The 23,262-nt window shown below is 37.6% G+C and overlaps 1 pseudogene; it reads left to right on the top strand.

Annotated features, from left to right (window-relative positions):
- Nucleotides 1–21,888: 21,888 nt before the first annotated feature.
- LOC149205504 (beta-amylase 1, chloroplastic pseudogene) lies at nt 21,889–22,972 on the top strand (annotated as a pseudogene).
- Nucleotides 22,973–23,262: the final 290 nt, after the last annotated feature.

The raw sequence follows: 23,262 nt of genomic DNA, 5'->3' as shown, positions 1-23,262 counted from the left end.
AAATATTTGTGAAATAAAACGGTTTTGTTGACTTATATATATATATATATATATATATATATATATAATCCATAAAAAATGTTAATGTTTGAAATGACATTCGAAATAGGGTAAAATTTATCAAGAAATGAGGTTGATCCATCATTACTGGATTGATATGAGAAATATTCACCTAAAATTATGCATAAATGTTATTAACTAAGTGTAATTGTGAAGTAATCCAATACAAATGGTGGTGTGCCTTTATTTTTTCATATATTTCCATTGTAAATTTAATTTGTAAGTCAAAGGATCTTAATTATTTATAGATCAAACTCCAATGTAAAAGGTGTGCCTTTACTTTATCTATTTTCAATGTAAATTTAATTTGTAATTCCAACTATCTTAATTATTTCTAGATAAGATGGATTTAGTCCTTTATTAATCATTAAGATATTCTCTTAATTTTAACCTTTTTTTTGATAAGGCCATTATAGTAATGTATTAATTCCTCTTCTTACTTGGAATACATATTCATCCATCACAAAGGTGACACTCCTAGTGCAACCATTATCTTGCTTGAGGATGTGTTAATCTTTCCATTCAATACTTATATCTACACAATAACCAGAACAAACATGTATTTGCATATGTTCAAACTCTATTAGTGCTTTCATGCCCGATCTATTCTTGTGAAGCTCTTGGTCAATGTAGTCCATTTTGTGAAAAAGTTTGAAACCTATTTCTTTATTTTATAACCCAAAGGCTCTTTGATGGAATCTTCAAATTCATATTGGAAAAGAGATGAAATTGATACCTTGCTTTATGAAGAATGTGAGGAGGAGAAAAATATAACTCATAGCCACTTGTTTAATCCTATAAATAATCTTGTAGGGTCCACAAAATTTGGAGTTAATTTCTAATTCATTTTTTGCTTTAGTGTAGATTTCCTATAAAGTTGTTGTTTCAGAAGTAACCAATCACCCTCCTCAAATTGTCTTTCACTTTGATGTTGAATTGCTTGCTCCTTTGTCCAATTTTGCATCATTTGAAGATTTTTCTTAAGATTTTTCCTTAAGGGTATTTGTTAACCTGACATGCCCCCTATTACCTAGGCTTAACACTAGACTTTATGGAAAAATTCTGAGGCATATGCATTCTATATGAGGCATGACAACAATATTCCCATTTACATGCAATTATTATGACTCCATTACAATATTTTTGTTTTGTTTTGTTGTTTTTATTCTTTTATATACCTATCCTATTGTTTTCACTATCCAATGTTGCTTTGTCTCATTGCTTTCCTCTCCAAATCCAACCTCCATCATCTGCTTACTCTAATGCTCTAGGAATCAATCCTTAGTGATTTTGTGGCACAATTTCCGAGTGATTTCGCAACCTCCCTATTCAATAATCCCATGAATCCTTTTAAAAAACGATTTGGTTGATCCCATTCTACATTTATCAAATGAAAAAACACATCGATTACTTGGAAACTCTTCTATATAATCTTGTGCTACCTTTCACAACATTCTGATTGCCCAATTCCATAGTGATCACATGGAACCCTAACAATTGGATTTGTGGAACCCTTGCACTACACTCTCATGAAAACATATCACTACACTACCCCTTTAAGTGGGTTGCCATCCTCCCTATCTTGATTTGTTGCACACAATGGGATTTTATGATATCATGGTCCACCTCCTTAACGATCTCTTGGAATTTATCAGTGGGTTCATTGCTACAATTTTGTGACATCCAACTGCACCTGCAAGTTGCTCATAATATTGAGTATCCCGTGCCCTTCTGTTTCTCAGAATGGTTTTCAAGGTGCTTCTCTACAAACATCTCACCGTATATTGACTCCTCACTGGAGTAGGCAATGCCTCTCTTGCCAGTGCACAATGCAAAGAAATTCTTGGTCATATTTGGAACAACGTTGGTGTAGAGCTCTATCATGTTATGGCTAGCTGGGGACCACTGAGCTTGTACACATTTCTCCCATTTCTATGGACGCACATCTGAATTTGATCCAATTATTTGATCACACCATTAAATTGTTGGCCTTGCCGCTTGCTACTGTCATCACCCCCTACATTCAATCTTTGACCCCCACTGTTGACAAGGAATGAAGAACAATGTGGAGCAGAGATTTCTCTTCTTAATATTTAAAATAGTTAAATAGATTACATCGAAAGCATCAACAATAAATGACTAGAGCGAAACTCGACTAAACTGAAGTAAATCTGAACTGAGTGTGACACCTACAGGCAATGGTATTAATTTGATGACACCTAGAAGACAATGAGATTAATATCTCAACATCCCCTCCTAATCTCAACCGCTACAAGTAGAGGCACTTACAATACCTAATTTCTCTCTTTGAAATTCAATTACATTTTTTCCCACTGGCTTTGTGAAAATATCTGCAAGCTGATCTTTGGAACCACAAAAAATAAGTACTATGTACCCATCACTGACAAGCTCACACATGAAATGAAAACATGTGTCAATATCTTGCTCTTTTTGTGGAAAACATGATTTTTTGATAAAGAAATTGTAGAACTGTTATCACAGTGAATAGGAGTTGGATCCTTTTGAACATTTGAAATATCTTTCAATAATCTTCTTAACCACACTTCTTGACAAGCTGCTAAATTTTCTTCTACATACTCTTCCTCTACAAAAGATATTGAAATGATTGACCGTTTCTTGGATGCCCATGAGATAAGATTGTTTCCAAGATGAAAATCACACCTTGAGGTGCTTTTGTGATCTTCTAAACTTCATGCATAATCACTGTCTATATAACTTGAAAGTGAACAATTTTCAAAATGTGTGTAGAACAAACCATAGTCTATGCTTCCTGCAATATATCTTAAGATCCTTTTTGCAGCCTTCCAATGAGAAATATTAGGTGACTGCATAAACTTGGAGACAAAACTAGTAGCAAACATGAAATCAGGTCTAGTTGCAGTGAGATACAACAAACTACCAACTATACTTTTATACAATGTGGGATCAAATGGTGGTGCTACATCTTATTTTCTCAACTTGATACCTTGAGAAATTAGTGTATTAGCTGGTTTGCAATTGGTCATTCTCAACTTTTGGAGGATGTCAGTGGCATATTTTTGTTGACCAACAAAAAATCCATTAGCAGATTGCTAGGTTTCAATGCCTGAGAAGTATTTCATGACCCCTAGATCAATCATATCAAAATTTGTTTGCATTGTTGCTTTGAAGCCTTCTAACATCATATTGCTTATATAAAGAAGATCATCTACGTAAATGCATACAATAATAATTTTACCTTGATGAGTTTTGGTATACAAAGTTGGTTCATGGTTGTTTATGCCAAAACCACTTTTGATGAGATAGGTGTCGATGCAACTGTACCAAGTTCTTGGAGCTTGTTTCAAGCCATATAAGGATTTTTTCAATCCATATACCTTATGCTCCTATCTCGGAACTTCAAAACTAGGAGGTTGCTCCACATAAACTTCTTCTTGCAATATACCATTTAAGAAAGCATATTTTACATCAAGTTGATAGACTTTCCATTTATGTTGAGTTGCTATGGACAAAATAGTTCTGACAATGTCTAACCTTGCTACTGGAGAAAATGTTTCACCATAGTCGACACCAAAATTGTTGTGAGAATCCTTTGGAAACAAACCTTGCCTTATTTTTCTCAATCTCTACTTTTTCATTCAACTTGGTCTTATATACCCATTTTGCACCAATTTTGGTTTTTTCCCTTGGGAGATCAACTAATCCTTAAGTCCGACTCTTCTCTATGGTAACAATTTCTTGGCTCATTGCATCAACCCAATGTTTTTCTTTAACTGTTTCTACAAAATGGGTTGGTTGAGATGACAAAAAAAATGAAGAGAAAACGTGGAGCAGAGGATTGCTCTTCTCAATATTATGAATCAGTTAAATAAGATTACATTGGAGACATCAGTAATAAATGAATGTAGTGATACTGAACTGAACTCAACAAAACTGGTCTAAACTAAAACAGACTGTGACACTTGTATGGACAAGTGGTTGGAATTAGATTCTCCAACACTCCACTTAATTTCAACCACAAAAGAATTGAAGTAAGATGCTTTCTGGTCTATGTCTCAGATAGGCTTACAATTTAAAAAAAATCACTTCAACTAGATTTACTTTTCTTCTTCTCTTCTTCTAGATCATGTAGCCTCTAAATTGTTTCAACTTTTTATTTTTGTTGTATCCTTCAAACCTTAGTTTCTTCATTTGTTTTGATACCATGAAAAAATAATGAAGAGAAAACGTGGAGCAAACGATTTTTCTTCTCAATATCACGAATTAGTTAAATAATATTACATTGGAGACATCAATAGTAAATGACTGCAGTGAGACTGAACTGAACTGAACATAATTAGAATAAACTAAAACCAACTATGACACTTGGATGGACAAGTGGTTGGAATTAGATTCTCCAACACTACCCCTTAATTTCGACCACAAAAAAATTAAAGTAAGATGCTTGTTGGTCTATGCCTTAGTTAGGCTTATAATTAAAAAAAACAACTTCAACTAGATTTACTTTTATTCTTCTCTTCTTCCACATCTTGTAGCATTTAAATTGTTTCAACTTTTTCTTTCTGTTGTATCCTTGAAAACTTAGTTTCTTTATTTGCTGGTGCATGTCTTCCATTGTTCCAAGATGCCTAAGAATGCCTTGGAATTATTCAAAAATGACTTGTATGTGGACTGCTTCCACATGTCATCTTCTACAGTGTTATTTTCATCATCAATCTTTTGTTGCAACATAAGTTCATAATACAATTTCATCTCTTCAGGACTTCAATACCTGAAAATTTCATTAATGTTTTCATCATCCAAGTTGTCTTCAAGGTTCATTGTTGTAACCTCTACGCATACCTCATTTAGACATGGTGTTGCAAGCCATGTTTGAGGGAGATTTAACTCTTCTTCATAATCGTCCTCTTTGCCTGATTGGAAATCAATGTTAAGTTTAAAAACATCTGCAGAACTACATTAGTTATGTTCCTTTTGATCTGCAATGAGAGATTTCTCCTATTGCGCTTCCTTCTCTACCTCTACCTCTATCTTTGTTTTCTCTTTGTGGGCTTCCTTCTTTTCCTCTGCCTCTATCTCTATCTCTGCCTCTTCCACTTCTTAGAAACTCATGCTACTGCATACAAGTTATCTTCCTCTTGGTTTTCAGATTCAAATGGGATTTTCTCACCGAATAACATGACGTCAATATCATGTTTTTGTTGCATCATCTGCAACCATTCATCATTAAAAAACAAGTATTCATCAAAGTTTAAATCAACAATATTAATTGTTGGATTCACCATAACGCTGACTGCTCCAATGAGAACTTCATTGTCATCAACAATCACTGTTGCTGGATTCACCAAATTGTCATCAACAAGCTCTATTGCTGGATTCACCAAATTGTCATCAACAAGCTCTATTGCTAGATTCACCAAACTCTTCATATTCGACTAGATTCAAGAAAAAAATTCAAACATCTCCGTGTTTCAAATTTCTTAGCCTCTTGGATTTTCCCATTTGTTGAGTCACTATGGCTGAACAAGCAAATCAAATTTCAAACATAGTGATTTCCTGCAATTAAAAAAATCATTATGATGACTTCTCTGCTATTTAGCTTTCAAAAAATAAACGGGCATACAAATTATCTACTAAAGTGACACTTTCACACTGTCCAGAACTAATTGGAACAATGCCCCTTTTTTTAATATCCTTTTCAAAACTTTTAAAAATCTCATTTTAAAAAAATCTAACATTTTTTTTTTTTTAAAACCCATTGTTTTTAAATAATACCAAAGGCACCCAACTTTGCTTCACTCTTAAATATCAAGGTGCCCTTTTCTTTTAATCAAGACACCCTCATATGATACTTCCTCATGAGCCCTCTTAAAAAAAATTGGAATGACAAAATTACAAAATTCAAGGGTTTTTTTGTTTCATAAAAAACTTAAAAAAAACATTTTCAATTCTTAGGGCTTCTTAACAATTTTTTTGAAATGAAAGGCCTCTCAACAATTTTTTCTTTTTTGAAATTAATTAAAACAAATTATTTGTGACATCTTAGTGTTTAAAAAATACAAAGCCTTCTAATAAAAAATGAACCTTTCGCAGAAGGAAATCAGGGTTGTTTTCAACGAAGGGAGCCACGAAAAGTCAAACAATTTGCTTTGAAACGATTTGATTTAAAACAATCTCGTACCCCTTTTTTAATTTTCTTGGCTAACACTATGGTGGCTAGCATATCCTGCGACCAAACAATCTCATGCTTGTGCTCCAAATCTTTGAATTTACACATTTCTCTTTCTTCACAAGTGCACAATTTAAGTTACTTTCACACTTTCTCTTCATCTTGTCAAGGAGTCTTATGAAACCTCGCCTCTTTTCTCTGTTGCTCTCAAGGAGTCTTATGCAATCTATGCTATGATACCATGACAAAGAATGAAAAACTGAGTGGAGCAGAAATTACTCTTTTGAATATTTAAAATAGTTAAATAGATTACGTTTAAATCATTAACAATAAATGACGGGAATAAAACTTGACTAAGTTAAAGTAAATCTGAACTGACTGTAACAACTAACCAACAATAAAATTAATTTCTCAACAACTATGGAGCTTGAGCACGCTTGAGCACATTCCATCGGTGATATATATAAATCCATAGTGTTTGGCCTGCGATCTTAGACAAGAATACGATCGCAACACCACCTTCAACCCATTCCACCCATTCCCTTCCCTCTGCAACTGTCCTCCCAAATGGAAACTCATTGACTTCTTCCTTAATTCTACTCACACTGACAAATTGAGTGTCCCTGATCTCAACACCAACCTTGATAACCCATAGCGGTGACACACTGCTGGCATGAGGGCATTCAGGTGGACATCCTTTCCCTTCCTAAAACCTCCCAATTTTACTCTAAGGAATATAAGTTTTTTCAATAAGAATGAGTACTTTTTCATTAAATACGGGTATTTATTCATTAAATTCGTGCCAAAATACTCAGAGAATTTATATTACAAGTGAAAATATGGACTTCTTCATTATGAAAGATATTTATCAATATCAAGATAACATAAAGAAAATAACTTTATGTCGATTGTTGATTCCCAGAATATTCTGGAATCAGACGGACATGGGCGCAGTCAATTTTATTTTTTGACCGCACCCATGTCTATCCGCTTCTAGAATATTTTGGTAACAACAATCTACTTAAGTTCAGGGCATAAAAAACTATAGAGTCCAACACCACTCTTATTTTCCTAGTAGTGTATACACGAAAAAATTGAGACAAGGAATATACATTGGAACCCATTCATGACATAACCAACCTAGGTAGTAGGGTCAGCTAGACAGTGTAGATTGATGTCTCAGTTCATATCTTCTGGAGGGTATTCAACTTGCCATTTTGCAGTTGGAGATCAACAACAATACTTTGTAGAGCCTCCACTTCATCCTCTAAACACAAAATTCTTTGCTATTGGTTGTCAATGGTGTCCAAATTGTTGCATTCTGAGGTGCTTTGCTAATGAAGCATCACCTGCAAATCGTAAATATCTTCTTTTAGTTCTTCATGATCCTTGTAACATTTCTCACAAACAGTGGAGGCTGAGGGACCAAAGTCTTGAGTGTTGTCCTCTATTTTAAATTTGTTGTATTCATGTCTCGCCACTCGGCCTGAGCGTTGTTGAAAATGATCTGAGAGTCTTGATGCCATGATAGATGGAGCACACTGGAGAGGAGGAAAGTGGACACGAAATGATAATCCAATTTCTTTGTCATTCTCGGGAGTGCTTTCTGACACTCTAGAAGTTGTCACTGTCCCAAAATCGTCTTCGAAAACAAAGAGTGAGAGATGAGAGAATTACCTCCGAGCTACCCCTGTGCCAAGCATACCAGGAGCAAAAGCACCTATGAGAACAAACTGATGGGTTTCTCTCAAATCAAACCACCCTATGAGCTCCACAATTGATGGCCTGGCTGCCCGAAAACACATTCCCTTCTGCCTGAGACCAGGCTCTTTCCAAGCTACAAGAATGGAGAGAATTATACGACTCCTTGCTAATTTATTCCTTTCTCCCCTCACATAACACCTGAGAGGTTGAATTACAGTCACAGGTCTAATAGGTTCCCAAGATAGTGCCATCATCGTTTGGCAGCATGACATGAATCCTTCCTCACTTGGCCTGAACAACATATGGATTAACAGTCTAATCCTTACTGGAGCTAGCAAATAGGACACACTGGTTAAGGGACGTCACAGAAGATACATCTGATTTCGCCTAAGGTGAACCTTGAACTGAGAGGAAGGTATTGAAATTAACACATTTACATGCAAATTGAGCTGACGAGATGCCACATTGAGCTGACGGTTTGCACTTAACGACAACATAATGAGAGGAGCCATTGTGGAGTAATGATTAACTATGTTACAGGGATTTTTTTGTGAGAGGGAGGAATACGAATTGGAGGTGGGGTACAAGTGCATTACCGAGAGTAAGGAGGGATTATTCTTGGGTTATAATTTAGGATAGGAACAATAATAAGGAGGGGAATTGGTCCTTTGGAGAATGGTTAATTCTTAATTGTTAGATAATAAGGAAGGAGTCCCATGTTGAAGATGTCATTTTCTTCTCTTTGTTGGGCTAATAAAATACCAAAGTAGGGTCCATAAACCTCAACCTGAGTATTGGAATTACTACTTAGTCTCCAAGCATACTTTTCGACAATTATTTCATTAAGATTGCAAAGAATCTCTCCTCCTCCTCCCACCCCTTACCCAAAGCAATATTAAACAAAAAACACATAAGTTATTTTCAAAGTATACCCCCAACTTCAACCTACACCTTGGCCTCTCCAAGATCCATCCCATTGGCCATCACAACTATAACTTTCATTCATGGGTCAATGAGTCCACTTCCTGGTGGTCCATTCTTGCTCCCAAAAGGGCGAAATGAGATTCTCATTTGAAACGATGCAGAGTGGTCCATAGCTAGACATCCAACATTACCTCTATGGTTTCAACTTCACACAAGCAATTTCTAGTTACTCCACTTGTGTATTGCTCCAAGTGATCATCCATGACATGTTGGTAATGTTGGCATTGATTTCAAATGGTTATGCAGGAAAGAAACATGTTAAATGGTTATGAAGGCAAGGAACATAAAACATGTAATTAATGATTCTTATCCATGGTAGTGGCTTTAAGATAAATGAACACAAGAAGAATCAAGACTTCACAATTCTTTAATCAAGACTTGACAACATAAGAAGGAGCAATGTTTCATAAGAAAATTGAGATCAACAATATTTAAACTCATATAAACATTGCTTAAACTTATATAAACAATGCACTCCATAACATTTAAACATAGGCTGTCAATGTTTCATGAGAAAGGTTTGTGATGTTTTTTGGTTCATATGAAAGAGGAAGTGGAGCGTATGTAAAGCATAATTTAGGAGGAAGAGTAGGAGATAAGTAGCTGTAAAGAGAGAATAAACAAATTATATAATGTTAATTTTTGGCAGCTCAGTGACAAATTCCACCCATGGGTCTAGACTCCTCTTTTTGAGAGGACAAAATTTGACTATTGAAGTACTCAATTTGGACATGGGAAAATGTATTTTTCAAGGAAAGCCCACATGTGCACAAAAGGATAGGTTGACCCTAACAAGAAAATGGACACCCTTGGAAGACTATAAATACAAGTGACCTCAAGATCATTTGGACACACCAAGCATCTTCTTCTCTTGTTCATTGATTGGTTCGCACAGGTGTGAGGTTGGGTCGAGGAGATTGGTTCGTATAGGTTTGAGATTGCATGGTCCAAAGCTCACACATGTGTTAGGGCTTTGGTTTTCGACCACAAAATTGACACATGAAATTTTTGGTTATAATTGCACGCACACAAGCTCATCCGTGCGGTTGAAAACTCTCAACCACACTTATACCTCTTCCTCCTTGCTGTTCAAATGTAGGGTTGCAATATGACATTTGACCACAGACAAGAAAATTTGTCTCTAATCTCGAATGATATTGGGAACATATTTCTGAATGTTTTTGGGTTAATTTTGTCGGATGATTTTTTATGGCTTATTGTACTCTCCGCTAAACATTTTATGACAATCTAATAAAAGAAGAATTACCTTTTTTGAAGTAGGCAAAATCTAAATGTAAAGCATATTTATTGTTGGAATTAAACAAATGTGTTATTTCACCTGTATTTCTCCTCCATGTGATCTTGTGCAATTACAGGCTTGTAATGGTTATGCCAACTCAATATAATTAGCTTTTGTTGCATTAGCATGAATACATGCTTTTAATGGCTACGAAAACTCATTATCATAAGGGTTTGTTGCATTAACATGACTTCCAACTCAGTATAATTAGCCTTTATCACATTAACATGCATTGATTTAAAGACGCGTTTCAACAATATCATTGCATTTGAAGAAGAATTTGTATCATTGCAATTACAGAACAATTTGTTGTGATTAATTTAAGAACTTACTAACGTATGGATTCATTTTTTCAAGCTTAATACAAGCATTTAATTATTTCCCCATATTTGTTCAAACTCGAAAACTTCAAAAAAAGAGCACAACATCCTGACATTGGAAAAGACCAAAACCCATGCATTTCTTTAGTTTGAACAAACCAATATAGATTGTTATGCATTTGTATTGTGGGGTAAAAGCATCCAATGTTGATATGAAAATTGTTTGTTCTATCTAATGCATTCTTTATCTTGTTCTTGTCCTATTTGCATTTACATAAATGTAGTACACTTTAGTTGAAAATGTTTTACCCTGTGTCCAACTTTTGTGAATAAGCCTAGGCTGTCATGCATGCTACAAGTCTTAGATATCCATTCAGTCTTCATATGTCCAATTTCCCTTATCTATATTAATCCAAGTTTTTATCACAATGCTTTGGCTTTCTTCAAATATCATTGGCCCTAAACCCTTCTATATATCTATCTGGGAGTTGTTTTGACCTGTGAGAATTCTCTTGGTTGTATGTCAAAGTAAGCTCGTGATTGTAATCTATGCTAAAAATCCGTCTAACATGGGTGTGATTTGTCCATGTTAATACAAGAAATTCAAGTGGGAATGGGTCCTATAGGAGAGATGAGGTATCCATCTTATCCTGAGAGTAAGGGTACGTGGAGATTCCCAGGAATTGAAGCATTTCAGTGTTATGATAAGGTATAGAAATTTTTTTTCAATTAATTTCTACAAAGCATAGTTGCATCACATATTTTTATACATCTACATGTGTATGACTTCTATATAAGTTTTTAAAGTTGTTGGGGTCAATGCCCCTTATTAACTAGTTTGGATATCCTTGTATCGTAGTATATGGTCTCTAATCTTAAAGTTATAGCTCAAGCTGTTGGCAAGAAGGAATGTGGTAATGGGGACCCAAGTGACGCATGCCACTACAACAATTGGCTTGAGGACACACCATTTTTGAGAAGAGATGGTGGTTGTAATACTCCTTATGGTGAGTTTTTCCTTGAGTGGTATTCTGGTATGCTTCTTGATCATGGAGAGAAAATCCTAACAACAACTGAAGCCATTTTTCATGGCACTAGTGTCAAGCTTTCTGAGAAAGTGGTTGGAATACATTGGTATTATGGAACTAGATCCCATGCTCCTGAGCTCACTATTGTATATTATAATACCCAATTTAGAGATGGGTATCAACCAATAGCTTCCATGTTTGTGAGACATGGGGTGGATATATGGAACCAGATCCCATGCTCTTGAGCTCATTGTTGGATATTATAATACCCTATTCAGATATGGTTATCGGCCAATAGATTGCATGTTTTAAAGACATGGGGTGATTTTCAATTTTACTTGCATTGAAATGAAGGATTGGGGACAACCAGGAGATGCACAATGCTCCCTAGAGAAATGGATCAAACAATTCATCCTTGCAACTTAGAAAGTTGGGGTCCCTCTTGATGGGGAGAATGATCTTCCAAGATTTGATCAAGATGCATACAATCATATCGTTAGGAATGCCAATCTTCGACTACCAGAAGATTTTCGTAAAACCATAGTAGAACCCATGTGTGCATTCAATTATTTGAGAATGAACCAACATTTGTGTTATAGACATTTTTGTGCCTTACAACTCCAAGCATGAAATGTCCATAAACCAAGGGCTCCTAAGTCCGTAAAAGTGTTTTTCTAACCCCTAAAGGAACAAGGTCAACAAATTACAGCTTCTCTCAGAAGTTCTCCACCAGAAACTGCTCAGAATAAGTCAAAACAGGATCATTTCAGCTGCTCCACTGGCTAGGTGCGTTGCATTGCACCTAAATACACTGGCTAGGTGTGTTGCAACGCACCTAAATGCACTATGAGGGTACGTTGGGCGAGAAATGACAAATGGCAGTGTCATTCCGCGAGGTGGAGAAACAATGGAAGCTTCCAGAATCTTCTCCTATGACACTTGCCTCACTGAATTTGACCAAGGATGAGTAAGAGGCCTCCAGTCTCCAAGTGGAAGCAAGAACTGACAGAGAGAAGACACTAATCAAATCACAAGCTGACTCATCCTCCTTACGCATATCTATATATGGATCCCTCATCCCAGAGATCCAGAGGCTGGAATTTTGCACATTGTAAGGAATTGCTGTTGGTTTTGAGACAAACATCAGAGTATTGGGTGATCTATGCTTTGTTGGAGGTGAAGAGGGGCTTCTTTGCTGGGAGGTTGATGCTGGGTCAGGAATCATCGGTTGTAACTCCTCCTAGATCTTTTCTTGTTTATCAATAAAGACTATTTGAGTTTTTCCTCCATGCTTTTGTATCATTGATGCTTGTTACATTTGTATGGTTAACTTAAATCTGATCCTAAGTTGTTTATGAATATATATCCATGTCTTTGTATAGTGTTCTTCTTCTGTGATCTTACAGGTACCTGGTGAAGCTGGGCAAGTAAGGGAGCAGGTAGTTGGAAGCTGTCAAAGAAGAGAGAGATTGGATCAAAGGATTAGTGCAAGACACGGGTTGGTTCTTCCTATTCCTCTCTATCTATAGTTCATAAAGGAAATACAAAAGTAGTTTTTCTCTGTTGTTTCTAAGGCAGCTGTCACACCTTAGTGGGATAGAGCAGTTCTAAATAGACACTTTTCCCGGTAACAAAATGGCGACTCTGCTGGGGAGAATGTCTAATTAGTTTGTTTGTGTATCTCTTTGTTGTTTGTTTCATAAACTTATAAGTAGCATTCGAACTGCATTTGCCATAACAAATGCAAAGTAGACATCTGCTGCTTTAATCCATTCACTGGATCTATTTATGATTTGAACAGCTGATTCAAAAACTATCTGATTACCCTTGTGATAGCTCTTAGACCCTCCTTAGATCTACCCCTGATTGTGCATTACTGATTGCTTTCACTCGGCCAAAAACCAAAGACTGAACTGCAAACTGTGACCCAGAACCCGGACAGATTCTCGTTTCTGGCCTAGCACAGGTACTGTTAAGAGATCCTGCATTTCAACGCACTTCCCGAAAGGGCAACCTGCGCTGCAATGCAGTTTCTCTGTGTTACAGGTGCGCTGATCAGACTAGCCCTGTGCAGCTGAGGTTCTTGTGCTTCATTCTTTCCAGTTCTGTCTCTGAATTTTGCTGCCTGTGATCAGTATATGTCTGTTTAAAACCCCTTTTCCTTGCTGTTATTCCGCCTCCTTTGTACAAAAGAACTGTAGATGTTTTTGTGTGTTTGTTGAGTCGTTTACAGTTTTCCATTGCAAAAGTAGAATAGTCGTACTGTCGTCCTTTGATTTAGATCTGTCGCAAGTGTTGATTTCGATCATAGGAGAAAGTTTGATTGCTGTTGATGGTCGATTATACTTTTACTATTGCCTTTGGTCTGAATTTGTGATTTTCTAGTGTCAAAAACGAGTATTCATTTCAAAATCGTAAAGTGTCGTAATCGTCTTTATCTTTTGATTTCGAAAAGAAGCTTGTTTGTGTTTGTCGCTTGAAAGCAAATTCAGATTTGTACATCATATTTCTTTTTAGCATCAATACTAAGAAAGTTGAAAACAAATACATGCATGTGCATTTGCATATAGACAGTCTATTTGGCTTGATTTAGGAAAGTGCATTTACAGTGTGCTCTTTGCTCTTTGTGAAAAGATTGTGTCTTTCTTTTCCTCTAGTAGCTAGGATTTTCATTGCACAAAAGAGATAAAAGTTTGTTTATCATCTTTAGATTGCATTTTAGGAATTACATCTACATCTCGTGGTGAACCCAAAAGGCAAACTTCATAAGCAAGATCAATTTAAAATAAATTCAATGAATCTAACAACGCTTTGGAACTTAACGCACAACATTTAGAGGTCTAGGCTAGAGACGTATTCCGGCATCGTAAAGCCTGGTAACTGTTGTCCTCACTGATGGTTGGGCGATTCCTCCACTTTGAGACGATAAGTGCCAGTACGGACTTGTGCTCCCACGTACCGTCGAGTATATTTTGGGAGACCCCTATAGGCTTAAATCCTTTATCCATAGGAAGCCGTGTCTGCCGCCCTATCGATCGCAATGCACTGAACACAGCATTCGAGAAGATTGACTGCCGTACCGTAAAAAGTATTCTGCAGTTTTGCGATTGGTTTGGTACTCCCTCTACCTAGACCTCCAGAGCAGTCCCTTTCGTTCCTGTTCAGACTCCTTAACGGAAAAGGTCCATCTGAGCACTTGTCACTTCAGGCTCATTAAAAATCGAAGGAGACTAGAGTCATCTTTTGTTTTTTCTCGACTCTTAAAAACTGAAAAAACAAGTTGTGTCAAAGCGTTTTAAAATTTATTTTAAACGGAATATTCATTACCCTTTCCTACATTGATCTTGGGTTGAGAAAATGGAGTCTAACAACCAAGGAATTCCACTTGGAGGAAATCCTAGTCCCTTCTCCTCTTGGGGAGATGTTGGCGCGCCCCATATAGCCACATTGTCGCTTCCAGGACTGACAATTGGTTTGCCTATATGGCTCTTCTCAACCTCTATCGTTCAGAACACCACTATTCCTGAACAATCGAATCAGCAATTAGACGAGTCCAGAGTTGCCCACCAACCTTCTACTTCCTCTAATTCTTCCTCTCCTCCTTCCTCTTCGCTTGATGGGGCTGGTAAAGCCAAAAGTCAAGTTCCTAAGGAGAAGAAGGAAAAGAAGAAGAAAGAGAAGAAGAAGAAGGAGCCAAAGGCGAATGGGGGAAAACGAGTATCGTCTAACGAAAATCCACACACTACACCGACCAGGCCTAAATCGCCATGTGTCATTTGCAAAGGAGACCACTTTCACAGAGATTGTCCTTGCATCCCTCGGATATTAAGGGACTGGTCTCCTCGTTTGCACAACCCGGTGTCGTCAACCTCTGATGATCATGTTGAAAGCACACCATCAACTAGTGAAAGTGAAGCCCCAGGACAAAAAGGGAAATGTATATTTCCTTGTAAACTGTGCGAAGGCGATCATGCCGTCCACCGTTGTCCCTTCTTAGACGAAGCTAAAAGAGTTTTTGATGATCGTCCGGTTTCACTGTTACGACTTCCTCCTGGATATAAAAAACTCTTGCCGAGTCCGTCACTAGTTGAAAATCCGGCTGGCCCGCTCAGGTGGTCGGCTGAAGCACCTATCATTGAAGATGAACCATCTAGATCCATACCAGACGAAAGTCAAAAGGTCGAGGCGGCAGTTGACCCGGTCTTGCCTTCAGAGGTTTTATCTTCAGATGATACAGTCACTGAGGAGAACAAGGATGACACCGTCCAAATTCTCTTCATAAACACAGACTCCGATGAACAAGGGGGCAATTTATCCGTTCCTTTATCGCAAGAAGGAAGTTCGTCAGAGCCGTACCCGACCATCTATTCGGTCCCACCTCCAAGCAACCTAGTTGTCTCCTTCGACTGGAATCAACTAGGCAGACCCCGTTTACCAGCAAGCGTACCATTCCGAATTATCGTTCAAATATATAGAATGGTTATGGTTGGTACCATCATAGATGAGGGGGCTTCTATGAGTATCCTTTCCTCAACTGCTTGGAAAGCGCTTGGTTCACCATCGCTTTTGCCTGAGATGAGAAATCTGACAGGCTTTGATAAAGGAACCAATCGACCTTTAGGGATCCTTCCCGATGTGCCCATAACATTGAGAAGGAAAACAGTTCACATGAACGTAATGGTAGTTCAAGGACCCCTAGATTACAATCTACTCCTTGGACAAGACTATATTTATTGCATGGGAGCCATTGTCTCATCACTCTTTAGAGTGATGTGTTTTCCGCATGAAGGAAGAGTGGTCAAGCTCGTGGACCAGCTTTCATTTCCCGGATCACGCATAGCAAATAGTCATATACCATCCCTAAATGGTCTTTTCACGCAAGAAATGTCTCAATCTCTAGTCCGTCCACCCGATGAGCGCGAGTAATTCGGGGGACATGACTGAAACCCAGGGGGCATGCACCCTGGTCTGCTTCGGCAGGAAAACTTCGGGTATAGAGTAGGTTTCCGCGGGAGAATATGACTAGTCTGTACCCCCGTCCGTGATTGGAAGAGGGGGTTATTCTAGAACAAGATTCTCTTGTCAAAGTTATGTGAGTTGGCGAGCACCGCCACTCACCTTTGTTTATCTCGGTAGACATCGCCGAAGAAGTGTTTTGTTTGCGCTGTGAATAGAACAATCTTCGGGTAACCTGTAAGAGGTAGGCCTCTCTCGGTAAAACAAATGTTTTGGCGGAAAGAAGTAGAGGTAACCTTGAAACTCTATTTTATACCTGGGGGCATGCAAACCTTTTGGAGTGCAAGAAAAGAGCGATTATTTATCTGTTTTTTGGATTAGTCGTTTCCTAACTTGCATAAAGAAAGGATGTGGGGCAAAACTCTAAAAATTGCCGTTTTATATGAGACATTCTTATCATACGACTGGATTAATTGAGCAGTGTTACCGCAAGGTTCAAGCTCGTTAAAAAATAAACCCGCATCGAGCAAATGTTTCCACCCGCGTTTAAGCTCGTTAAAAAATGAACTATTCTCTGGTAAATAACCACCGTGAATGAAGTACTTCAGCCATTAAAGCCTTGGTCGTGTTTGCACCGTCACCTCCACTTTTTCATTGGCCGATCATTCACCTCCACTTGATTGTTTACCCATTTTGAGGAACAGCTGCGAAGAGTGATTTCACTAGCCATCCTTGTGACACTGCCGTGATTGGAAAATTCCAAACCTTACCTGGAATCAGCTGCTACCCGTTTTATCACTCGTTCCTCAAAAGACGAGTCTCCTTTAAGCTCTTTTCAACTGACTCGTAAAATATGAAAAGATTGCCGAGCCATTGGCCTCTCCAACTCGTTAAAGGGACATGAAGTGCTATCCCTCCTCTAGATTTTAATCTTTTTGGACCTGAGGGATTATTGCACAAAAAGATCGAGCGCTTGTTTTGTTCGGCTCGTTAAAACTATCGAAATTTCATCCCTTCTATATTGTTTTATACTTTTTCGGACTTAAGGGATTAGATGACGAAAAAGGAATTTTGGAGTTACCTTTACGTACCTTTTCAGACTCTCTAAAATTGAAAAGGACCGAGTTATCTTTGTCGTTAAACTCGTTAAAAAGATTAATAGCGACAAACTTGTCTTTAGACGAGAATGAGTTTCACTATCGCTAGGCTCGTTAAAACATAGCGATGGGTTTGCCCGAAGGGAAAATTATAGAACAAGCATATGCTATCCTCCTCAAGCTTGACAAAAATAAAGAGGTACTGGTCAGCGATGACTGGGGAAAAATTGGGAAGAAAACTCAAAGAATCTTTATTGGTAGCAAGTCGCTCTTGAACATGACACTTCCACTCCGTGTCCGAGTCGGGTTGGGTTGTTTCATTCACCGGTCACATCGCCATGGTCACACCATACCATCCACATTTGGGGTTAATGCTACCAATCCATCACATCAGTGTCACCGACATGTTCAAGAGAAGTCATCCAGAGAAGCCACCTGTGTCCCACCCACTACCATACATTATACTCCATTTTTTCATCACCGCCACCCTGAACCGTATATCATCAGATCGTTTTCACCTCCATCAAAATCATTTGCTCCGTTCCGTGTCATTGATGTGGGATTCATTAAGGCCCTCCTGTGACGGATCACTTCTTGTCGACATCAGCTCATTATCTAAGAAGTTGGTCTAGGAACACCCCATTCAGTACTTTGAAGCTTGCATGCCTCAATGGCAAGTTTCTCACTTCCGGCGACAGGTTTACATCAATGACCTTCGACTGAAAGATTTTGCGTGGTGTTCGAAACCAAGTCCTTTATTCACACCACGTGAATTGTACTGCAGTACCTTGAGGATCATTATCATTATCGGTGATTCCTCTCACGCTTGTTAACAGTTTACATCATTGTCTGGTAATCAAGCGATGTCTTTCCATGTTCGACTTCATAACATTTCTCGCATGGATCGACTTGTACTTCGAGTGAAGATCGGATGAGATTGAAGACCCCGGATCTAGTTTCATCCATCCGGGCTGCGATATATATATCCAGGGAAATAAAGACATTAAATGTACAAGCATTGCAGCATAGATAATCATCCTACCAAAAGGATGATGGCTCTATCAGAATCATCAGTCTACAATCAGACGATTTTCTGTCCTATGTACATGAAAATGAATTTATAAAGTTGAGCATGGGAATGCCCGCCTTAGCTAGATCATGAGAAACAGTATGAAGATAATGTATTGTATTGTATCTTATTACAGGTCTCCTCCCAGCATTGAAAGAACTTCGGATCCTCATAATAAAGCATTTCACCCGACACCAAAAGGTTAACGGCCTCATACTTTAGGGGGCAACTGTTATAGACATTTTTGTGCCTTAAAACTCCAAGCATGAAATGTCCATAAACCAAGGGCTCCTAAGTCCGTAAAAGTGTTGTTCTAACCCCTAAAGGAACAAGGTCAACAAATTACAGCTTCTCCCAGAAGTTCTCCACCAGAAACTGCTCAGAATAAGTCAAAACAGGATCATTTTAGCTGCTCCACTGGCTAGGTGCGTTGCATTGCACCTAAATACACTAGCTAGGTGCGTTGCAACGCACCTAAATGCACTATGAGGGTGCGTTGGGCGAGAAATGACAAATGGCAGTGTCATTCTGCGAGGTGGAGAGACAATGGAAGCTTCCATAATCTTCTCCTATGACACTTGCCTCACTGAATTCGACCAAGGATGAGTAAGAGGCCTTCAGTCTCCAAGTGGAAGCAAGAACTGACAGAGAGAAGACACTAATCAAATCACAAGCTGACTCATCCTCCTTACACATATCTATATATGGATCCCTCATCCCAGAGATCCAGAGGCTGGAATTTTGCACATTGTAAGGAATTGCTGTTGGTTTTGAGACAAACATCAGAGTATTGGGTGATCTATGCTTTGTTGGAGGTGAAGAGGGGCTTCTTTGCTGGGAGGTTGATGCTGGGTCAGGAATCATCGGTTGTAACTCCTCCTAGATCTTTTCTTGTTTATCAATAAAGACTATTTGAGTTTTTCCTCCATGCTTTTGTATCATTGATGCTTGTTACATTTGTATGGTTAACTTAAATATGATCCTAAGTTGTTTATGAATATAGATCCATGTCTTTGTATAGTGTTATTCTTCTGTGATCTTACAGGTACCTGGTGAAGCTGGGCAAGTAAGGGAGCAGGTAGCTGGAAGCTGTCAAAGAAGAGAGAGATTGGATCAAAGGATTAGCGCAAGACACGGGTTGGTTCTTCCTATTCCTCTCTATCTATAGTTCATAAAGGAAATACAAAAGTAGTTTTTCTCTGTTTGTTTCTAAGGCAGCTGTCACACCTTAGTGGGATAGAGCAGTTCTAAATAGACACTTTTCCCGGTAACAATTTGTTCTAGCCAGAAAATTGGAGGTTATTTGTCTCATTTGTTAGAAAAGTGGCACAAGGATGGGCCTCAAATTAATGGGAGAAAGAACATAGAGATACAAACTCATTTGTCTATGCTACAATCCCATTGGTCCAAGACATTATTGCACTCTTGCATAATTAACCCTAAATCTTACCTTTTTTGAAGCAGGCAAAATCTGAATGTAAAACATATTTATTGTTGGAATTAAACTAATGTGTTATTTCACATGTCCTACTCCTCCATGTGTTATTGTGCAAATATAGGCTTGTAATGGCTATATAATTAGTTTTTGTTAAGTTAACATGAATACAGGCTTTCATTGGCTACACCAACTCAGTATTATCAAGCTTTGTTACATTAACACGACTTCCAACTCAATATAATTAGCCTTTATCACATTACCATAAATTAATTTGAAGATGTGTTTCAAAAATATCATTGCAATAACAGAACAATTCATTGTCACAAATCAAAAGATCCATATCCTTGCAACTAGGAAAGATCTTTTCAAACGATCCCCATCCTATTTCAAATTGAAATATCTAGATCACTGTAGCTGGGAGATATCCTGCAACCGAGAGGCTACAGGTGGGGTACCTATTCAACCAAATTTTCCTAGGATTTGTACTTGGTATTTATTTTGCCAAACTCCACCTAGGATTTTCATTATCAAGGATTTGTATCTTTGTATTTGGAACTAACTAATGGAAGATCAAACCTTGCTTGTGCACACAAATATCACCATCCTATCTCAAATCAAAAGGTCCATGTGATTGAGAAAAATTGTGTATTGGAGATTTAAGCCTTTGTTAGATTTGAGGCATCCCTGTTTTACTAGCTCTAAAGATCTTATTGTTTATCTTACAAATTTTATTTCATCCAAATCCACAAGACCTTAATTTTTAGGCATACACTTTCCCCAACATGTGCACTTTTTGAATTGATTTCTTAGATACCTCCAATATCTTCCATGTTGCACCTCATTTTGACCACATAGTTGCCATACTGGTTTCTTTGCCGCCACCTCCTTTTTTACAACAGATGTTTGCCACCAACCTCACTTTTACGAGAGTTTGCTTACTCTACCTCTGACATCCTTTTGCCATAGAGGTTGGACATACATTGTCCCTAGTACATATCTTGCATATGGATAGTGAGAAACTTGCCATGGGGTTTGCATGACCCAAATACTTCTATATAACCCGTCAGAGGGCTTGTTTTTCATGTGCTTATATATGATGGCTTATGTACAATTAACTTGACCAACCTCATCTTTATGAATTTTGTACAAGATATATCCTTTGTCTAAAAATATACTATAATCTATTTTGGCCCCAGCCTTAATGATTAAGGCTTCTTTTTCTATGTATTAATACAAGTTTTGGTCCAATGGATAAGAAGTAATTTTATTAGACCTCGTTTCTTTTATATATCCAGTTTTGAGAATATCATGAGGCGTTTCTTCAGTTTGAAGAAACCAATGTAGATTATTTTGTATTTGTATTCCATGGCAAAATCCTTCAGTGTTGATATCAAAACTATTTTATCTATCTGCTGCATTCTCTATCTTGTTCTTGTCCTATTTGCAATTACATAAATGTAGTACAATTAAGCTAAAAATGTTTTAATCTGTGTCCAACTTTTGTGAACAAGTCTACACTGTCATGCATGCTGCAAGTCTTAGATATCGATTCAGTATTCATATGTCAAATTTCCCTAATCTATATTAATCCATCTTTTTATCACAATGCTTTGTTTTTCTTCAAATATCATTGGCCTTAAACCCTTCTATATATCTATCTAGGAGTTGTTTTGACCCGTGATAATTATCTTGGTTGTATGTCAAAGTAAGCTCATGATTTGAATCTATGGTAAAAATTTGTCTAACATGGGTGTGATTTGTCCATGATAATACAAGAAATTCAAGTGGGAATGGGTCTTGTAGGAGAGATGAGGTATCCATCTTACCCTGAGAGTAATGGTACGTGGAGATTCACAGGAATTGGAGCATTTCAATGTTATGATAAGGTATATACATATTTTTTAAATTACTTTCTACAGAGCATAGATGCATCTTACCTTTTTTATATATCTACATGTTTATACCTATTGTATAAGTTTTTAAAGTTGTTTGGGTCAATGTCCCTTATTAACTATTTTGGATATCCTTGTATTGCAGTATATGGTCTCTAATGTTAAATTTGTATCTAAAGCTGTTGGGAAGAAGGAATGGGGTAATGGGGGCCCAAGTGACGCAGGCCACTACAACAACTGGTGTGAGGACACACCATTATTCAGAAGAGATGGTGGCTGGAATACTCCTTATGGTGAGTTTTTCCTTGAGTGGTATTCTGGTATGCTTCTTGATCATGGAGAGGGAATCCTAACAACAGTTGAAGCCATTTTTCATGGCACTGGTGTCAAGATTTCTGGAAAAGTGGCTAGAATACATTGACATTATGGAACCAGATCCCATGCTCATGAGCTCACTGCTGGATATTATAATACTTGATTCAAAGATGGGTATCGGCCAATAGCTTCCATGTTTGTGAGACATGGGGTGATTTTCAATTTTACTTGCATTGAAATGAAGAATTGGGAACATCTAGAAGATGCACAATGCTCCCCAAAGAAACTGATCAAACAAGTCATCCTTGCAACTCAGAAAGCTATGGCCCCTCTTGCTAGGGAGAATTATCTTTTAAGATTTGATCAAGATGCATACGATCAGATTGTTAGGAATTCCAATCTCTGATTTCTAGAAGATGGTCATAACACCACAGTGGAACCCATGTGTGCATTCAATTATCTGAGAATGAACCAATATTTGTTCCAGCCTGAAAATTGGAGGTTATTTGTCTCATTTCTTTGAAAAATGGCACAAGGAGGGGCCTCAAATTCATGGGAGCAAGAACACAGAGATAAAAACTCATTTGTCTATGTTACAGTCCCATTGGTCCAAGAGACTGCTACACTCTTTCATAATTAAGCCTAAATCTTACCTTTTTTGAAGCAAGCAAAATCTAAAAGTAAAACATATTTATTGTTGGAATTAAACTAATGTGTTATTTCACATATGCTGCTCCTCCATGTGGTCTTGTGCAAATACAAGCTTGTAATGGCTATGCCAATTTAGTATAATTAGTTTTTGTTACATTAACATGAATACATGCTTTTAATGGCTACGCCAAATTAGCCTTTATCACATTAAAATACAGTGATTTGAAGACGTCTTTCAACAATATCATTGCAATTGCAAAAGAATTCATATCATTGCAA

This window comes from Pinus tabuliformis, chromosome 1_2 (genome assembly GCF_031772625.1).
Source record: "Pinus tabuliformis cultivar Carrire ecotype Pingquan chromosome 1_2, CPIR1, whole genome shotgun sequence".
NCBI classification, from domain to species: domain Eukaryota; kingdom Viridiplantae; phylum Streptophyta; class Pinopsida; order Pinales; family Pinaceae; genus Pinus; species Pinus tabuliformis.
The sequence above is the reverse complement of the archived record's forward strand: the minus strand, read 5'-3'. Positions and strand labels throughout refer to the sequence as shown.